This window comes from Cebus imitator, unplaced genomic scaffold (genome assembly GCF_001604975.1).
Source record: "Cebus imitator isolate Cc_AM_T3 unplaced genomic scaffold, Cebus_imitator-1.0 Scaffold38, whole genome shotgun sequence".
In the NCBI taxonomy this organism is placed as follows: Eukaryota; Metazoa; Chordata; class Mammalia; order Primates; family Cebidae; genus Cebus; species Cebus imitator.
Window position 1 is genome coordinate 5,018,276 of NW_016107353.1, and position 14,294 is coordinate 5,032,569.

The following is a 14,294-nucleotide window of genomic DNA, read 5'->3' on the forward strand; positions in this document are numbered from 1 at the left end:
AATGCAATTCTATACAAACCTGGTTGCTGAAACTGCCTCTGTAAACTGAAATTAGCTTTATCTAATTACTGAAACAACCTACTGTGACTCTAACAGGAGTTTTACCCAAGTCTGTCACTCGCCAATCAGAAGTTGCCAGCTCCCCCAAACCGTACTAGTGCCAATAAAATTTCTTACAAAATAATATGCAACATTTATCTTTTTTTTATGAAACCTCTAACCTCTTTGTTTTACAGACATACCATGGACCACCCAGTCTGTGTGTATACCCCAAATTATAAGTCTTGCTTCCCAAATAAAACATTTTAAATTTAGAGATTCATCTCTAGTTTTACTTGACTTTGACATTAGTCATAGATCCAAATCACCTGAGTCAGATTTTCCAGTAGGAAAAATAAAACCCATAATTTGTAAAAGATCACAGATGACTCACATATAGCCAAGTGTGAGAACCACTTTTTCAGACATGAGTGGGAGGTCAAATCTTGTGAGGAGTAATAGAGCAGCTCCATCCCCACAAGAAATGTCCACCCCTCTGCTGGAATGGCTTAAGATGAACCCAGGAAAGTGCCCCATTTCTACCTGCGTTGGAAACAGGGCATTGAAAGGAAGGGTCCATTGCTGTTTTAGAAAGCTTTAGGGAGAGAACAGCCTGATACATGTGGTGGAGCCAGTGGTGGGGGTGGGGGTGGGAGGCTGGAAAAGGCGGTGACTGCCCTGGGTGCCATAGTAGGGGCACACAGTAAAAAGGACATCTGTTACCACCCTCCCCATCCTCATGGGCCATAGTCCAGAGGTGCCAGATGTATCATCACAGTTGGAACACCCGGCAAGGGCTGTCACAAAGGTCCACACATATTTGCAAACCCTAGAGTTGGGAATGGACAGTTGGTAGCCCAGAGCGCTGAACAGGAAAGATGTAATAATCTCTAGTCAATCTAAAGAAAAAAAAAAAAGAGAGAGAGAATCTCAGTTGCTTTAATACAGTATTAAAAAAAGAAATACCATTTCATAAAAACTATACCCCAAATAATTGGACCTTGGTGGATTCAGGAGGAGCTGCCAAATGGAGTAGGGTCATTTCTTCACGTGTCAAAGTATCACTTGTAAGATGGCCATGACGGACTGAATCCTGCCCCTGCAAAGTTCTTATGTTGAATCCTGAATACTCAGTGTGATAGTATTTGGAGGTGGGGACTTTGGGAGGTGATGAGGCTTAGCTGAGTTCATGAGGGTGCAGTCCTCCTGATGGGATTAATGCCCTTATAAGGAGAGACCTAAGAACTTTCTCTCTCTCTCTCTTTCCCCCCCCACTCTCCCCTCCATGTGAACACACAACCAGAAGGTGGCCGTCTGCAAGCCAGACTCTCTGCCAATAGCTGTAGGGTACCTAGAATAGTTCCTGGCATGTAGTAAGCTATGTGTTTACTACATTAAATATACACAAATAAAAGTAAAGCACCTTTTAACTATCTTTTATGTGTATATTATCAGTTTAAATATTATTTTCTGACAACAAAAAACAGGTTGGATCTAACATCTCTGGTGTTAGTTTTTCTCCTTTTCCTTTTCCATACTATTAATTGATGGGTTGTTAATTTATATATCTTTTTCTGCCTTGTAAATCATCAGTGATACTGAGGGCTTTATGTCAAAGTTAGTTTCCCTTTTCCTCATCCAAAAACTTCCTAAAGAATAGAAAGCATTTATACTAAGAAAGAAAAACATTCATTAATAATTTAGATTTTCCTACACACTTACGTGTATGTATTTTATTTTTCCTTTTGTCATTGGTTATGTTTAACCAGTGATGTTATAACACAATTTAATACATCGGCATTTTGGTCCTCTGAATATTTATTTCTTTGTCTTATATAAATAATGGTTATCTTTGCAAACACAGTAATTGCAAGACATGTACTTCTACTTCCCCTTAACTTATAGAAGTTTTGTTGTTTTTCACTGGTTTGGTTTTGTTTCAGAGATAGTGCATTTAGAACATTAGGAATGTTATCTTGATTTTGTCCAAATCTTTGAAAGTCCTCCCAGATTGATATAAGCAGTTAATGGTCTTTTTATACTATACTAATACTATGGAAATTGCATTGCATTTGAGAGACATTATTGCCTTTGTATTTAAGAATTAAATATACAAACTGATCTTCATCAACTTTTTCTCTACAGAAACTGGGTTCTGCTCAGAATATATCAGGGTTATTATCCATATACTTATTTCCTGTCTCAGGAAATATGGAGATGCCAAACTGCCTCTGTGCCTAAAAAGCTACAGTCCCTGTTTAGGATGCCTGGATTTCACTTGGACTCCCCCTTCCCCATGTTTTAACTCATGGGCTTTTATTTAGCAGAGAAGAACTGATTGCCTTTAGTGAGAGAATTTCACTAAAAGTGAAGCATCAAATGCTTGAGCAAAGTGGAGGTTATAGCTATGTTTTTTTGTACAAGGAAAATAAAGGAAAGAGACAGTGTATTATTTGTATGTTCTCACACTGCTATAAAGAAATACGCAAGACTGGGTAATTTATAAAGGAAAAAGGTTTAATCGGCTCAGTTCCACATGGCTGGGGAGGCCTCAGAAAACTTACGATCACAGTGGCAGGGGAAGCAAGCATATCGTACATGGCAGCAGGAGAGAGAAGGAAAAGTCCAGGTGAAACTGCCATTTATAAAACCATCAGAGCTCATGATAACTCCCTCACTATTACAAGAACTGCATGGAAGAAACTGCCCCCAGGATCCAATCACCACCCAACCAGTCTCTCCCTTAACACCTGGGGATTACAATTCAAGATGAAATGTAGGCAGGGACACAAAGTCTAACCATATCAGATAGGAAGGTAAACCGCAGCAGGCAGAGGCTGGCCTTGGGGACTGTCCCACCCAGAGCTCCCTCACTTCCCTGAGTGAGCTTTGAGGAACTGGAACATGGCTTTGTATTTATCCACCAGGGGGTGGCCACGCCCTGCTGCCCTGCTACTACTGGAAGAATCTGGGGAGGTCAGAGGTTTGCCTACAGAGCGGCAGAGCTGTAGAGCTGTGCTGCTGGCCACCCATACTGCAGAACCCACACTGCCCTCTACTGGGCCCTCAGTTTGCACCCAGAAGGAAACGATTGCCTGCCTTCAATCAGACTAGGGCTCTAACCTAGTGAACTATCAAACCAGAAACGCAGACCACTCTTCCTTAAGTTTGAAGGTGTGCAGACTTCCTCCTGTCATTAAAAAAGAAAACCTGGGTCCTAAAGATCCAACTGGTTGGTAACAACCAGCAACAGTCACACATACCTGAAGTTCTCTTTATCCTGACGGCTCTGCAGATTGTCTCAGGCATGGACAGCTCCTGCCAATGTTCTTCTGAGCAGGTTAGGGACAGACGGCAGGGGGCGCTCCTCCCCTTGAGCCGCCCATGGAGGTTAACCTTACCTTCGTTTGTCATTGCATATCTCCATCAGAGCTGAATTGTGTAGTCTCCAGACAACTGTTTATTTAAAAGAGACAAAGAATCTTTAATTCTCCGAATAAGAATCCAACAAAGCTATAAGTTTTATTTTATCCTTTTGGTTTGTTTTTGTTTTGAGACAGAGTCTCACTCTGTCACCTAGGCGGGAGTGCCATGGCACAACCTCAGCTCACTGCAACCTCAGCCTCCCAGATTCAAGTGATTCTGCTGCCTCAGCCTTCTGAGTAGCTGGGACCAGAGACACCTGCCACCACGCCCAGCTAATTTTTGTATTTTTAGTAGAGACAGGGTTTCACCATGTTAGCCAGGCTGGTCTCAAACTCCTGATCTCAAGCGATCCTCCCGCCTCAGCCTCCCAAAGTGCTGAGATTACAGGCGCGAGCCACCGCATGGGGTCTTATTTTATCCTTTGAAAATGAGAAAGAAAAATCTAAAGCTCTTCCTTAAATGTAAGACTCACAAGAATTTATATCTCTGATGAAACAGATATGTGAATTTAAATATTTTATCTGGGGCTAAAAGTACTAAAACTACCAATCAGAGACCCATATTTTCAGCGGACATGTTACCATCTACGGGATGACTTTTACACAATAGTGGTTCTGAGTGTTTGTAGGAGGAATGGGGAGAAACACATTTTAGCCAGGCTAGCATAGTTAAGCAGCCACTGCAGGCTTTCCCTTACCGTAAGTCCCACTCAGAGAAAAAGGCCTTTAAGCTAAGTTTAGGTAATTTGCAATGAGGCAATACGCTCATTTCTGCTACCAAGAAAACAATGATTTATTGTAGAGAAAAAAGTCAAATCAAAACAATTGAACTATTCATTGTGGAAAAATTATTAAAACAAAAAGCTCTGTGTTGTATTTAGGTTCCAGGAAAAATACCAATTGCCTTGATTTGTAACTTCTGATGCCTCAGAAAGGGGAACAAGTAATAATTGTTCATCTTTACTAACCGAAGTGCAGGAGTCTTACTAAATTTGAGAGTGCTGTCATTAATTTTTAAGACTAGTTATTGTTTTATATCTGTAATTTCTTAAAACAAGATGTCTCAAACTGTAAAATTAAATTAAGCATAAAGGGTACTAACATACATTTTATAATAGATAAGCCAATAAAATGAAATAATATAAAACAAAACAGATACAATGCGATATAAAAATTTAATTTAGGATGAACTTGACATCTCAGTCTATTAGAAATTGATGTTGTATTTTAAAAATGAGGCCAGCATAAATGTATACAGTTCTGGAAGAAAGATGGTTGCACACATCGGTTGTATAAGGAAAATCCAGGTGGAGTATATACTAAAACTTAAATACACATATATGATTTTATTCTCTATTGTGTATGTGTGATACACACACACACTGTAAAAATTGAGAATAACAATCGGATAAACTTCAACATAACAAAACTCAGAAAACATGAAGAAATAGATTTAATTACATTAAAATTATGTGGCAAAAGTAAATGTAAGCTAGAGAGAAAATATTTGCAACTGATTAATGGTCAATATATTATGAATTCTACAAACTGAAAAGACAAAACATTGGACAAAAATGAAGCAATAGATAATTACAGAGGGAAAATTGCCTGTAGCTAACAAATATATGGAAAGAATTCAACCTCACAGGCATTTAGAGATGTGCAAGTAGAAAATTTTAAATTAGTCTTTATCAGATTGGCAAAACTTTAAGCATTCAATGTTGAAAAGATTTTGGTAAAACAAAGGTATACATCAGTGATAGAAGTATGAATTTCTACATCGAAAAAGTAATTGGAAAGTAATCTGGCAGTTTCTGATAACATTTAAGTATATATAATGCTTAACCTATAAATCTCACTTTTATAATATACATTATATAATGTTACCTCCTTTAATTAAAAATAGCTTTTTCTTTTTGTATATGCTTCATATTAGCAGGTAACTTCTTTACATTATATAAAAATATAGATATATATAAATTTACATATACATATATACATGATATAGTTTGGATATTTGTCCCCACCCAAATCACATGTTGAATTATAATCTCTGATGCTGGAGGTGGGACCTCGAGGGAGGTGATTGAATCACAGGGCCAGATTTCTAATGCATGGTTTAGCACCATCCACTTCGTAGTGTTCTCATGATAGTGAGGGAGTTTTCATTACATCTGTCTGTTTAAAAGAGCCTGGCACCCCCCACCACCACTCTCCCTCTTGCTCCTTCTTTCACCATGTGACATACCTTTTCTCCCATTTGCCTTCTGCCATGATTGGAAGCTTCCTGAGGCCTCTCCAGAAGCAGATACCACTATGCTTCTTGTACAGCCTGCTGAACCATGCGCCAATTCAACCTCTTCTCTGATAAATTACCCAGTATCAGGTATTTCTTCAGAGCAATGCAAGAATGACCTAGACCTAACATAGTACATATATAAGTATACAATCACATGTATAAAACATTTTCATTGTAGGCAATAAATATATAAATAATAAAGGAGATTCTCCCTAGTTTTAAGATAACCTTGAATCTATAGAGTGAATAGGGTCACAGACTTTCAGGCAGAGTCCATAAAGCAACTACATCTACCTAGGATTATTCTGGAAAAAAAAAAAAATCTCTGAATTCAGAGGGAGAACATTGTGCTTTAGAGAAGTTTTCTGTTATTATGTTTATTAGATCTTTTAATGTTCCTTAATAGAAAATACATTCTTCACAGTATTCTAAAAACCATATATATAGTGTTTTACATTATTTTGCTTTTATAACTGTCTTCTGCTACCCAATTCTAGAGATTTGAGGTTAAAAAAACGCCATCTAGAAAGTACTTGGAAACTTCACAGGTGGCAATATTTCACATTTCTGAAATATTAAAAATTCAAGCAAGTATATCAAAATATCAAACAAAGTTATCACATTGTATTGCTAATGAATATGCCCTTTTGCATGTGCGGTTACTGGAAGGTAAGGTATTTTTTTTTCTTTTAAACAGCTAAGCGGACTTTGATCCGTTATGGTTATGTCTCCATCTAGTGGTAGAAAAGTACTCTAAGCATTTGCACAAGAAGTGAGGCCACTGTCACACTGAAACATCTGAAGTGTTGAATACATAGTAATTCTGTAGTTGTTTTTGGGTAAACATCATCAGGGTCACCACAATTTATCTTGTTTTTATACAGGAAGGAAATAAGATTTTCTGCTGATAACTTTCATTTAAATTCCTACCTGCAAATTAGTAACATCAAGTTTTTGAGGTATTCACAAAGTCTTTTCCCATTAACTAAAATTCAAAATTTAAAATATATATTAAAGGCACTAGTGGCCCTTATTTATGAATTAGTTAGCTACATGGACCTCTTATAAGTTCTTCCTGAACTTCAGAACCAAGACCTCTTATCCACACTTGTTAATAGCCTTCAGACCTTTTTAAATATGAAGTCCCAGGGATAACATTTATCTGTCTTTGTGATGACTCTCCATTTACTAACTGAACATTTTGAGCCTTCATTCTGTCATCTGCAACAATGTCAATCAACACGTCACAAACCTATAATACTTTCTGCACTTATACACATTGTCTCATGTAATCCTTCTCACCCTCCCACCCTGAGGGGGATAGAAAAAGTGTTTACTGTCTCTGTCTTATGATGAGGAAAATGTGGCTCAAAGAGATCTTATAATTCATCCAAACTTGATAAATAGGCAAATGGCAGAGCTAGAAATGTATATTAGATTTTTAAATTCCAAGTTCAATTTTTTTTAAGATTTGCCCCATTTACAACTATGATGATGAAGGGAGCTGATGTTTACATAAATGCTTAAGTCCAATAGAATCATAAATTATTGTAAAATTACATGATAAAGATAATAATGAGGTCCCTGAATGTGAGACACTTATGGGGCGATCAGACAGAGAATGCTTCGTAAAAAGCATATACATCAGGCTGAATTTAGCTGACCCTCAAAATGAAAATTCTCCAGAAATTTGAAGCCTATCCAATGTATTCAAATACTTGTTTTCCTATCCTCCCACTCTCTCTGGTCATCTTCTTAAAACATTACTAGGTGAATTATTGCTAAGTTTTCTTATATAAAGTAGATGAACAACAAGAAACAAAGCTACGTAATTCAACAAATGTATGTCTATAATAGCAAACAACAATAAATCCAAACTAGCTAAATGCCTGTATGTGTTGGTTGTATATGTAACATGCTGTATGTAAGAAGTGTGTACCTTGGGGCTGGCGTCTGCTGTAAAGAACAGTAATATCAGATTCTTTCCCTTGAAGTTTTTGTTTCCCCTCCTCTACCACTTCCCTTTCCCATTTCACTCTATCCTTATCAAAGGGATTCTGACTTGCATAAAATGACAGAACCACCGGAATGGAAAAGGGAGATTAAAACTAAGTCACCTTTTTTGCTCCTGTTTCATGATATCTGCATATAACATCTGAACAAGTAGCCTTCCAGTCTACCGGATTCAGTGATACTTTTAAGTACCTGTTGTATAACTTTGTAGAAAAGCAGATTGGGGCATATGTTCTATGTAAAAGGGAAGCTGAATTGCAACCTCAATTTCTCCTAACTTCTGCCTCCTGACCACTCCCTCCCCACCCAATCCAGGAACATCATTACAAATGAAAGTCAGGCCAGGCATAGTGGCTCATGCCTGTAATCCCAGCACTTTGGGAGACCAACGCCGGAGAATCTCTTGAGACTAGGAGTTTAAGACCAGCCTGGGCAACATAGAAAGACTGTCCCCCACCCCCACCACACCACTACAATAAGTTTTTTTTTTTTTTTTTTTTTAACTAGCCAGGCATGGTAGTGCACATATGTAGTCCCAGCTACTGGGGAGTCTTAGGTAGAAGGACTGCTTGAGCCTAGGAGTTTGAGGTTAAAATGAGTTGTGCCACTGCACTCCAGCCTGGGAAACAGAGTGAGACCCTGTCTCTAGAATAATAATAATAATAATAATAATAATAATAATAACAACAAGAAAAAGAAAAAGAAAAAGAAAAGAAGCAGCAGCAAAACCCAAAGAACTAATCTCATACTTGCTCTCTTCCTTCTCTGCTGCTACAGAAAACAGAAGAGGACTATAATTACTTGTGCTCCTAATAATCACGAATGTGTCTTTTAGGATGAACATAAGGCCTAAAATTGGCTTTGGAAACATCGCCTGTCTTCCCTTCCCATGACAGGCAATACATAAATATGGGCTGGTGTACATCTTTTCCTGCCCCTGAAAAGGTTTTATTACATCTGGACAAGTGATTTCCTAACCTGAGGTCAATATTATCTTAATCATATTTCACAGATAGGCTAATGCTTAACATGTTCTCCAAACCACAAGAAATTTTAAGTTGCACTTAGAAAAGACGTTAGGTGGAGTGTCGGGAAATCCGATTCCAGCCCCAGCTGTCATTGGCAGCTATGCTCCTGGGTGAGTCATTTGCCTCTCAGGACCTTAATTCCCTCTCTTGAGAATTTAAGGGGTTAAAGTAGAGAATCTCAAGCTGTCTCCCAACATGAGCAAGCCAATTCTATACTTTAAGCAAGAACTGGCAATGAATTGCTGATCTTTCCTTCACAGTCCGTGGTAGTGAAATGAATTGATTCTATGAGCAATCCTTGCAGAAGAAACTGCTGTGAAGATAACTGAAGCAAACTTGTTAAATGGTCTTCCAAGAGTGGATCCCACCTTTCTCTTACGTTTAACACGTAATTTAACATAGTTAATCTTTGGTTAGAGCCAAAAGGATAAACATTCAACTTCAGAGGTGTTTTTTCTGCCTCTGGAGAATCACAATTATCACTGCTGGTTTTCCTTTTTCCTTTTTCTTGGTAAATAATCTAGATTTTTAAATTTCACAGAAATAGATTTTTGGGTTCTTTCAGGTTTTTTTCAATATACAATTTGAGTTTTTTTCTTTAAGGTACTCTTCTGGGCTCTCTCTCTGAAAGAGGAGTTGCCTGTGGATAGAATGTTGTCCTCTGTCCTCAGTTAGCCAACAAGGCCCATCAAGGCTGCCCTATTCAGTGCTAAGGTCATCTTGCTCCCAAAACCTGCCCTCACGCCTTGCTACTTGCCCCTCCGGTGATCCTGGATCTTTCTGGAGAGAGGCTCTCCTAAGAGCCCAATAGAGGAATCAGGCACCTGGATCAGTCATTTCCCTGCTGTGTCCCAAGTTAATGTCATGCTCTCCTATACCCACATTTTTGTCCCCCCAACTTTTATAAAAATTCTCAGAAACAATATCCAGAGTGCCATGGTTTCCAAATGATTTATTCCTTTGCAGAAGACCCCAAGAAGTCCCGTCTTCTTCAGGGAAATCTGGGGCAATCCAATTGCATAAATTTCCAGCTAGGAATATCTAGGGATTTTCTTAAAGCAAGGAGTTATGAAGTGCTTCCAACTACTCCTGAACTTTCCAACTATGAGGCCAACCAGAGACCCTTTCAGTACCATACTGCACAAGCCCCTGGGAGACACCCACACTTTCTGGAGCCATAAGCAAGTGTGAAAAGGTTTTAGGGCGCTCACCAGCTCCCACCTCCTTCTCACAGAAGGCTCTTCCTTCCCCTGCATCCCACTCTGCTGTGGCTCCAAATTCTGATGCTGTCCCTGGGTGGTCCCATAACAGCCACCTGAGAGTACCACCATTCATTTCTCCTTCATTGCCATTCCCAAGTTTTTATTTTGCTGGTTGATAGATGTTTATTATATCAGTCTCTATACACTTTTGTCTATCTGAATTACTTAACAAATAAAATGGAAAAGGACTAGAACCATTTTATCATTTTCCACACTACCTAGTGAAAACATTGCTTCTTTGAGGTGATATTACTTCATATTGAGTTTTTCTAATGCTGTGTTTCTAACTGGATTAGCAGAGAAAATAAAAAAATAGCTGATAGTTGAGAGATCATTTACACATTTGAATATTTAACAATTATCTTGAGCCAATAACATAAATGTTTTCTTAAATCTCATTTTTAAAAAATTAAACTTAATACCATTTCTTAATAAAATTTTACAAAAGCTTCTTGTGTTCTTTTCAACACATATTTATTCATCACTGTATTAAGCTGGCATTCCATTAGGAGTCCCGGAAGCACAGAAATTAAAAGAGCATGCTTCATGCCAGTACTTTACAATCAAATAAAGAGATAATAAATTCATATTCTAGCACTTGAAATTTATTTGGGAAACAAAGCATAAAATAAATAACATATTCATGAAAAGTTAAAGACTAATGGGAGAAAGTACTTGTAAACTATGCATCCAACAAAGTTCTAATATCCGGATATAGATCTGGATCTATAAGGAACTTAGTGAAACAAGCAAAAAAACAAATAACCCCATTAAAAAGAGGGCAAAGGACAAGAACAGATTCTTCTCAAAAGAAGACATACAAATGGTCAACAAACATATGAAACAATTCTCAACATCACTAATCACCAGAGAAATGAACATCAAAACCACAGTGAGATACCATCCCATACCAGCCAGAATGACTATTAAGAAAAAGTCAGAAAACAACAGATGCTGGCAAGGATGTGGAGAAAAGGGAAATCTTATACACTGTTGGTGGGAATATAAATTATTTCACCCACTGTGGAAAGTAGTTTGAATATTTCTCAAAAAACTTAAAACAGAAATACCATCTGACCCAACATTCCCATTACTAGGTGTATATCCAAAAGAAAATAAATCACCTGACCTAGCAACCCCATTACTAGGTACATATCCAAAAGAAAATAAATCATTCTACCAAAAGACACATGTACTTATATATTTACCACCATGCTATTCACAATAGCAAAGACATGGAATCAACCTAAGTGCTTATCAATGGTGGATTCAATAAAGGAAATGTGGTGCATATACATCATCGAATACTACACAGCCATTAAAGAGAATGAAATCATGTTCTTTGGAACAACACACATGCAGCTGGAAGCCATTATACTGAGCAAATTAATGCAGGAACAGAAAACCAAATACTGCATGTTCTCACATGTAAGTGGGAGCTAAACATTGAATACTCATGGACATAAAGATGGCATTAACAGACACAGGGGACTAACAGAAGGGGGAAGGAGGTAAGGGTTGAAAAACTAACTGTTGAATATTATGCTCTCTGGGTGATGGGATCATTCAAATCTAAGCATTCCGCAATATACCCATGCAACAAAACTTCACATCACTTGAATCTAAGATAAAAGTTAAAATTATTTGTAAAAAAGAAAAAAGAGTGTAACCATTAAGAATAAAAAAGTAAGTTAAAGACTATCTACAATTCAGGAAAATGTAGGACTTGAGAGGTAATACGTTTTACTTAACATCACATATCCATACACATCAAGGCAACATGATGACAAGGCTGACTTTTGAAGCCATCTCATCCCACACAAAATAACTAGAAAAGTGGATACAATGAACTCAAATTAATTTTTAAATGTATCACTGAAATATGTAGAATTATGTGTCAATTATAAATTTAAAAATTAATTTAAAAATACATAACAAAGATTGAAATTAAGAAAAAGAAATTTTGAGCTAGGTGTGGTGGCTCACGCCTGTAATCCCAGCACTTTGGGAAGCCAAGGCAGGCTGAGTTCAAGGCCAATCTGTGCAACATGGTGAAAGCCCATCTTTACAAAAAAACCCACAAAAAATTAGCAGGGCATGGTGGCACATGCCTGCGGTCTCAGCTATTTGGGAGGCTGAGGTAGAAGGATTGCTTGAGCCTAAGTGGTCAAGGCTGCAGTGAGCCAAGATCAGGCCACTGCACTCCAGCCTGTGAGACAGGGTAAGACCCTGTCTTACACACATACACGCACGCACACACACACACACACACACACACACACAGAGAGAAAGAGAGAGAGAGAGAGAGAGAGAGAGAGAGAGACCCTTAGGTAAAGGAAATAAATACAATATTCAAAATCAATGCAGTGAGTAAGAGCTAAACCCAGTGACCTATGGAGGAAACAGAATGAGGTAAATCCCTGTGGGGGGGGGGGAGGTCCCACGATTTTAGCACATACCAGGGTTCTGGATTTCAGTCTAAAGTCCCATGCAACACTGGTACCTAGAAATAGGCTCTTTAATAAATCTGACAACCAGTCCATAAAAAGAAAATTAGAACACCCTGACCACTAAGCCAATGAAGCAGCAAAGAAGCAAGCCAGCTACTCTGTGCTATGGGAGGAAAAAAGATACAGGAAGCACATCTCTGAACCTTGCAAATACTACTGTATGAATTTGCATTATCCTGTCTATGTGGAAAACCCCAACTGAGAAATTTTTATATAAATTGAAACTCCTGGGGCTTTGTTAGAATAAAATGTGCCCCTTGCCACAGGAAACCTCCACAAGCCAGTACACTTGATGCGTGTGGAAAAAACTCCCACTAAAGATGAGTTCCTAGAAAAAATGTACAATCCTCAAGAGGGGAAAAAGAACTAGGAAGAGAGATATATGGGATGCAGCAAATTAGAGAAACCACATCTAAAGAAATACAGAGAATAGAAAAATACCAAAATGCTTTAAGTTAAGGATATCTACAATACTCAAAGAGAAGAAAGGAGGAGAAATCATAATAGACAGACATAATGAAAAGGACCAGGCTTATTGAAGAAACACAACAGAAATTCTAAAAGTGAAAAATAAAGTAATTCACACTTCCACATCCAGACATCATAATTAGTATCAGACTTTCCTTGCTATCATAGACAAGTAAACTGCATAAAATATAAAGCGATTGTTTTTCATACATTAAATAACAGCTAGAATAGAACTACAATTCCCGAGAAAGGAAACAAATTTGCTGACCCCTACAATTGCCCTGCTTTCTGCATAGAGATGTGTTTTGGACCACAAAAGAGACAGGCAAGGCCCAAGAAGAGCACAGTGGGCTCCTAGACTTTAAGAGATAGAGATCAAGTTTCAGCCAGTGTGAGGTGGCAGGACTTCTCTGGGGAAAGTACATAATAGAGCCAAAGACAGAAAGAGCTCCAGAAATCTGTCTAAGGGCCACTTCAAGTCATTAAGTAAGAGGCAGCACAGGACTGTGATCCGTAGAAGGAAAATAAACAAGGTGAGCTGCATGCATCACAGGAAAAACTCGTTACCTGGAGACAGTTACCAAGTTACAGCCCAGAGAGCCTGCAGTCTTGTGGAGCTGAGGGGACAGAGGCTGGGGTTTGGTGAACAAGGTGGCTAGAAGAGAGGGAGGTGCTGTACAGAGACCTACAGAGGGGTACTCTCAGGTCTTTGGCTGAGTATATTTACATATATATAGGAAGTTACCGGAGGCCAGAGACACCGTAAACAGGAAGACATAGGCAGAAAACTCTTGAAGCTCAACTAGACTGGGAATAATTGATGTTCTCACTAGCTAGAGTGGAAAGGCCCCCATGGGGCATCAGGTAGAAAACTCAAGGGGAATTGTCTTAGTACTGAGGCTATGTTCACTCTAGACCAGGGATGTTCAATCTTTTGGCTTTCCTGGTCCACATTGGAAGAATTGTCTTGAGCCACACGTAAAATACACTTTTTGGCTATTGTGAATAACGTTGCTATGAACATTGGTGTCCAAGCATCTGTTAGAGTTCCTCTTTCAATCCTTTTGAGTATATACCTAGAAGTGGAATTGCTGAATTATATGTTAGTTCTATGCCTAACTTTTTAAGGAACTGCCCAACTGTTTTCCACAGCACGTGCACCATTTTTAATTCCTATCAGCAGTTTATAAGGGTTCCAATTTCTCCACATCCTTTTAAAAAATGCAAGTTAAGTGTTTAAATTTTTCCTG

General features: G+C 38.3%; 1 long non-coding RNA gene across 1 annotated transcript; it reads right to left on the reverse strand.

Moving 5' to 3' along the window:
• Window positions 1-2,080: 2,080 nt before the first annotated feature.
• LOC108302104 lies at window positions 2,081-12,649 on the reverse strand. Its single transcript, XR_001824206.2, has 3 exons — window positions 12,526-12,649; window positions 5,713-5,885; window positions 2,081-3,495 (listed from the first exon to the last, which is right to left on the reverse strand). It is a non-coding gene; the product is annotated as an uncharacterized LOC108302104 (long non-coding RNA).
• Window positions 12,650-14,294: the final 1,645 nt, after the last annotated feature.